At 35.3% G+C, this 7,034-nt stretch overlaps 1 protein-coding gene and 1 pseudogene across 2 annotated transcripts in view; one reads left to right on the top strand and one right to left on the bottom strand.

The window, feature by feature from the left end:
- The window catches only part of CTNNA3 (catenin alpha 3), a 1,573,809-nt gene that overhangs the window by 902,198 nt on the left and 664,577 nt on the right, over positions 1 to 7,034 (bottom strand). The gene's annotated exons all lie outside the window — the stretch shown is intronic.
- Positions 2,555 to 3,452, top strand: LOC102738341 (large ribosomal subunit protein eL19 pseudogene; annotated as a pseudogene).

Genomic DNA, 7,034 nt, shown 5'->3' with positions numbered 1-7,034 from the left:
GGTTAGCCTGGTGGTGGGTATTGAGGAGGGCACATTCTGCATGGAGCACTGGGTGTTATGCACAAACAATGAATCATGGAACACTTCATCTAAAACTAATGATGTAATGTATGGGGATTAACATAAGAATAAAAAAAAAACAGATAAATATTACACAATGTCTAACTTCAGTTAAGCTTATTTCTACATAGATGAGATTCTTAAAAAGTTATTAAAAAGATACAAGAAGGGGCACCTGGGTGGCTCAGTCAGTTAAGCATACGATTCCTGGTTTCGGCTCAGGTCATGAACTTGAGATCTTGAGATTGAGCCCCACATAGGGCTCTGCACTCAGCAGGGAGTCTGCTTTTCTCCCTATGCCCCTCCCCAGCCCTCATGAGCAAAGAGCATGAGCACGCTCTCTCTCTCTCTCTCAAATAAATCTAAAAAAACAGACACAAGAAAAAACATAAAACAACAGCAACTTAATACAGTATAAACAAAAGATTTTTATAACTAGAAAGTTAAAAAACTAAGTAGATAATAAAAATAAAACATTTAAGTGTAGGCTCCTACTTAGATAGTAACTGAAAAACTAGTTACTTTTATCTCCATATTTGTGTAGATTCATATTTTAATTAAGACAATTCAAAATTATTTTTCTGATATTTTTCAGTTTATTTACATTTCAGATTTTAACGCAGATTTTTTTAAAGCACAATAATCTCAACAAAGAAAGGAAAGGCATAAGATTCAGCAGTTTCTGCTTTTTATATATAATTGAAGCCAATTAACTGTGGCATTGAATTTTTAAAATCTTGTTTCCCTTGAAGCGGGTATTTTCAAATATTACATGTATATACAGTAGACTTTTCATTTGCAAGAAGATTAGAAAAATGATCAGTTCCTTGGTAAATACCAAAGAAGAAGAAGAAGAAGAAGAAATTCACAATAAAATTAGAAGTAGTCCAATGAACAGCCATATATCAATGGAACTACACCATCTGTGAGAACTGTAGAGGGAAAAGTGAAAGGAAAAAGTAAGTGAGGATGACCTGTTTAGAAGTAGCTATGCTAACGCACAGTCAGAACTAGACCCAGCCTTTTTCGGGCTTAGAAGTGTTTAGAATTAAATATGATGTCTTCAGAATGACCACTGGTTACTTTGGGTCTCAAAGGCCCCAGAGCTCTGCTTCAACTCTCACACTTTATTGTGTGAGACAGCAGACAAGAGTTGCAGCCCCTACTTATTATCAACCCCCTGTATCTCCTGCCTCTTCCAAGACTTCAGATACCTCATCTGTCAAGCATTGGATATCAACAAATCTTCAACCACGTCCTTAAAGAATATTCAAAAATTTTGTGAAGTAGATCAAAACGTATTGTCACTAAAATCAAATAAGATTTGTTCATTAAGTGGGGAAAATGTTAATGACTAAAAATTTCTTAATATAAAGTGTTCTTCTACATGTTTTCTTCAAATGCATTATCTCCTTCTGTTTCTTTCTTTCTTTTTCTATGTTCCGGGAGAGGCGGTAAGAGTCATTAACAGCATCCACCCTGGAGTCAGAATGCCTAGGTGTAAATCCAGCCCTGCCCATTCACTATCTACAAACCCTGGTAAAGTCATTTAATCTCGTCATGCCTTCTTTTCCTCGATAAGAAATGGAGATAGCACAATTTCTTTCTTAGAAGGAAGTTATGAGGACTAAGGGAGGCAATACATATAAAACACTAGAACAATACCTGCTAAGCACTGTCACAATAACATAGAGCCCCAATAAGTTTAGCACAAGATACTTCTTTCAAAAAACCAAATGTAAATATTGCATGTTGCTCCCCAAAATGCCATGACTTTTAGGGGCTTTGTAAAAAGAATGAGGAATATTACTAAATACTGTTAGGATATATTGTTTCAGTAAAAAGAAACAAGGTGTTTAAGCATTTATACTATGCTGCCTTTTATCAAAGAAAGGAGAAACAGGAATACACATATAGACGTATACCTATACATATTTTAAAAAGAAAGGAAAGTTAAACCAAAAACTAATAAAAATGGTGACATCCAGGAATGAGGGACAAGGTAGAGAAGCTAGAGTTTTCCAAATGTGCTTTACTTGGAGGTTTTGACTTTGAAACTATAATAATGTTTTAAATAATCATTAAAGTTAATTCAAACTAAAAAGAATCCATAAAAATGAAAAGCAAAATAAAACAAGGGACTATAACTATGTATGAATTGATATCTTAACCATGCACGAATTATTTTTAAGTAGCATAAACTAAGAACTTTAAGGAACCTTAAATTGTTTTTACTAATCACATTGTAAAAAATATGACCATTATTCTGAAGTTATTCTTAAATTATAGTATATACAGTCATACGGAACAAAGATTTTTAGTTTAAGAGAAAAGAGCTAAACATATTAAATGAAAGAATTACAGACAAAACCCCATAAACTGAAACTTGAATTGGAAATATGGAACACTTGGAAATATCAATATAAATGTATAAAGTATTCCTCTTTTAAAATCTTTCTACAGAAAAGGCCTAGGAACAGTGATCAATTAAGTGGCAATGCAATGAGCTTCACCAGTGGCCAAATTGTGGACTATGAATACCGTTTCCCACAAAAGGTACAAGATGCCTTAGAGACATGGCTATTTCCTGGTTTGGGCAGAAAACATAAAAGAAGATCCTGGGACTGCTTGTTCTACCAAAAAGTGAGGATGCATCAATACCTACAGGGATCATTTCAAGAGGACTTGGGAACAAAATTTAAGAGATGCTTGTCTTTCCTTTTGCCGCTGTGACTGCAGCCATGAGTATGCTCAGACTTCAGAAGAGGCTTGCCTCCAGTGTCCTCTTCTGTGACAAAAAGAACAGCTGGTTGGACCCCACTGAGACCAGTGAAATCACCAATGCCAACTCCCATCAGCATGTCCAGAAACTGATCAACGATGGGCTGAGCATCCGGAAGCTTGTGACTTCCCATTCCCGGGCTTGGTACCAGAAAAACACTATGGCTCACCAGAAGGGCAGGCATATGGGCATTGGTAAGAGAAAAGGTACTGCCAATGCTCGAAAGCCTGAGAAGGTCACCTGGATGAGAAGGATGAGAATTCTGTACCTGCTGCTCAGAAGATACTTATATCTGAGAAGATTGACCACCACACGTATCACAACCTGTACCTGAAAGTGAAGGGTAATGTGTTCAAAAACAAGCGGATTCTCCTGGAACACATCCACAAGCTGAAGGCAGACAAGGCTCGCAAGAAAAGCGTCTGGCTGACCAGGCTGAGGCCCGCAGAGCTAAGACCAAGCACTGTGAAGAGCAGCGCCAGGCCAAGAAGGAAGAAATCATCAAGATTCCAAGGAGGAAGAGACCAAGAAATAAAATTCCCTCTCTTTTGTCTATACAGAATGGCTTCAGCAATTACACAGATCAGTTATTCAATAAAACAAACCTTTATCTGCCTCCAAAAAAAAAAAAAATGAAGAGATTTCTATTGGCAAAGATGAGATAAATTCAAGATCATAAAGAACAATAACTGCATTGGATGGAAAAATATCTAATATGAGAAGATCCATGAGGTTATAATGATACACAAAAACAACTCAATAATCATCTCTAGAGAATTTTAGAGAACTGACATATTATTCTGAAAAATGATAATTAAAGTGGGAGAAATCAGGCATTTTTTTCTGCCTTTGCTGTATATGCCTCAACATAAACACGTGATATAGAAATGTTATTCTTTATAGACAAATCCCAGCCAATAAATGAAAAAGTAATGATAGAATTAGAATCTTACTGTTTTGCAATACCTATTGAACAAATAGATTTATACTATAATCATCAGTAACAGATTAATAGGTGAAAAATTGATAAAGAACAAAATTTATAATGGATGAATCAGGCCAATCACATATAGACCTATAGATCAATCTTAACACCATAATAAACAGATATTAGGCACTGTGGGTTCCTTAGTGTGATGCAATGGAAGGAACACAACATCCCAAATTAAGTATTCTTGCCAAAACATCAAATTGGGATCTGATTAAATCTCTATGTCTAGATATGTAGCTTATAGAAAATAGGGGTCAAAGGAAATTTTTAAATGATATTATGAAGATGCACGCAGCAAATTACAGAATGTGAGAAATTCTACAAGACAAATAACCCAGTTTCTTTAACAAATAAAGTACAAGGGAAAAATGGAGGGGAGAGTTTATAGTTTAAAGGAAATTTTAGATGTATACTAATGAAATGCAAAGTGAGGATCTAGTCTCTATCCTGATTCAAAAAAAAATCCAACTATATATGCATGTTGTGGCATGCATATTGAATTTGATGTTGATTGGTATTTGATTCAAAGTCATCAAATTTTTGCTAACTTTCTAAAACAGGATAATAATATCACAGCAATACTTTTTTGCAATACTTTTTTTTGAGTGTTTATCTTTTAGGGTTACATACGAGTGAATTATATGATGTCTGGGATTTGCTTCAAAATGAGGGTGAAGTGATAAGTGGAGGTATAAATAAGTTAAGATTGGCCATGTGCTAATAATTTTTGACACTGACACTGAGTGACAGTTACAGGAAAGTTCATTATTCTCTCTACTTTTGTATGTGTTTGGAAATTTACACAATAGAATGCTTTAAAATGAAAACTATTTTTAAGCACAGAATTAAACACAAAAATTCCTGTTGAGTTTTTTTTTATTATGTTGCATTGAATTTATACACAGATTAACTTAGCCCATTGAGTCTTCCAATACAGAAACCTCTACATTCTGTTCCTCAGTAGCATTTTTATTATTATCATTACTGCTTTTGTTTCTACTTTCTTGGTATAGGTTGTAGACACTGCTTAAGCTTAGTCAGAAGTTTTTCATAATTTACAAGACTTTTTCTGTTTAACCAGTTTATAAGTGGATTTTTTTGTTTTACTAACAATAATCAGTTTGAAAACAAATAGGAAGTAATTGCTTTTGTGTATGTAAGTTTTTAATTTTCCTAGTTACTCTACTGTCTTTCTGGTCCCAATAACTTTTCAATCTAATATCTAATATTCTAATATCTAATTTTCAACCAAATCTAATATAATTTCTTAGATATTTCAGATGGAAAATCTGCAATATACAAATAAAGGATAATTTTTCTCATCTCTTTAAAAATAGTTGCTGTGGACTGAATTGAAAGCACTGTTACCCCTTCACTTGTTTCCTGAAATCCATATTTTGAGAGGTTTTCTATCTTAAAACAAACAGAAACCTGTATTATGCTCCTGCCCAACTTGAAACGCTCAAGAATTCATATTAGGAACTGTGAGATTAATATATCTGATGAATTCGCACCATGACTTAAATTTTCAACTCATCCTATCATCAATTATAGTTCAGAGAACACCATCAAAATCTAATAATTAAGAATATCTATTGGGATGCCTGGGTGGCTCAGTCGGTTAAGCGTCTGCCTTCAGCTCAGGTCATGATCCCAGGGTCCTGGAATCTAGCCCCATGTCGGGCTCCCTGTTCAGAGGGGAGCCTGCTTCTCCCTCTGCCCCTCTCTCTCTCTTTTTCTCTCTCTCTGACAAATAAATAAATAAAAACCTTAAAAAAAGAAAAGAATATCTATCCCCAACAAATATCAAAATACGTTTGCCACTACCACTGGAAAATTAGTTAAGAGAAGGCTTCCTTGATTCTTATTTTCAGGCTGATGAAATAAGATGATTACATTAATAAGAACCCAAATTGTTCTTTGTCATAAAGTAGACATGGAGAAGGTTATCAGAGAAACTGACTAAAAATTTTAAAGCCAAACTCAAAACATCAACATGAGTTTTTTTGTTTTTTGTTTTTTTGTTTTTCCTTAAGGGATGTATTTTGTAGAGAAGTTACATTATTATTCCAGAAGACATTATCTTGGCTTCAGTACACATAACACATCTGGGAATTGTCTGCTTGAAAGCCTTGGCTAGAAGCTCTATCTGATGGCCTCAAATTGATTGTGTTATTGAAAAGTCTGAAGGAAGTTAGTGCACGTCACATGGCAGGCAGCTTGGCATAAAGTGCCTAAGACACCAAATTTTCCCATGGGAAAAGACCAAAAAAAGTTGGATCAGGATTCCATATTGATTTTGCTTTATGAGATAAAAACTTTTCCCTTTAGTATACTGCTTCTCACAATGGCTTTAAGTGCTTTTGCTTCGACCTCAAGCCTCTACAGTGACAACGTGACTCCGTGCCAGTTTTTTTGCAGCATACAAGCTGCCAGATAAAATTATTTCTGACAACAAGTCCACATTTGTCTCAGTCAAGTTACAGTATTTGTGGACAAGAATCTTATCCAAGCTGTCACCATTGCACCTCGTCTGTTTTAATGTATGTTTAGGAGGAAAAGGTAGTACAGATTTCCAAAGATGCCCCGAGGTGGATTTCTGAAGATACTGACCAATAATTCTACCTGGCTTTTCATCAGCTAATGTTACAGATGTTCACTCAGAGGTGTGGCCATGCTGAATAGTAGTTAACTTTCATAATTTGTCTAAACCAATTCTGCTGAGAATAAGCTGACAATTCACAAAATGAATAAGAAAGTATTCTCAATACTGCTCTAGCTAAATGCATCAGTCATTCATTTTTGGTAATCATTCACCTTTATCACTGCAGTTTCTCTTCGCTGGGACTTAATTCAGTTCTTGTCCTGCTAGTTGAATCTGGATAGGTGCCATTTCTACGAAGTCACATAGCACCCTGTGCTTTCTCATGATAGCACTCACTACCCACATTATAACAAGTCATTTATCTGTATGCCATCTTGGATTATAAATACTATGAGTGTAGAAATGTGTCTTTTCTTTTCTCTTAATTCTACCTCCACCATCTAGAATGGGAACTGGCACAAAGAACACACACAGGGGCCAGCATGCAAACAGTCCTTTAGGTCAGGCTTCTTCAAGTCAGCTTCTAAAGCCAGCCTTCTTGACATTACTGGTAAGCCTTTTTTAAAAGCTACAGAGAATGAAGCGGGGGGGGGGGG

This window comes from Leptonychotes weddellii, chromosome 6 (genome assembly GCF_054177405.1).
Source record: "Leptonychotes weddellii isolate Sample4059 chromosome 6, ASM5417740v2, whole genome shotgun sequence".
Classification (NCBI taxonomy): Eukaryota; Metazoa; Chordata; class Mammalia; order Carnivora; family Phocidae; genus Leptonychotes; species Leptonychotes weddellii.
Note: the sequence above shows the minus strand (reverse complement) of the source record. Positions and strands in the feature narration are given on the sequence as shown.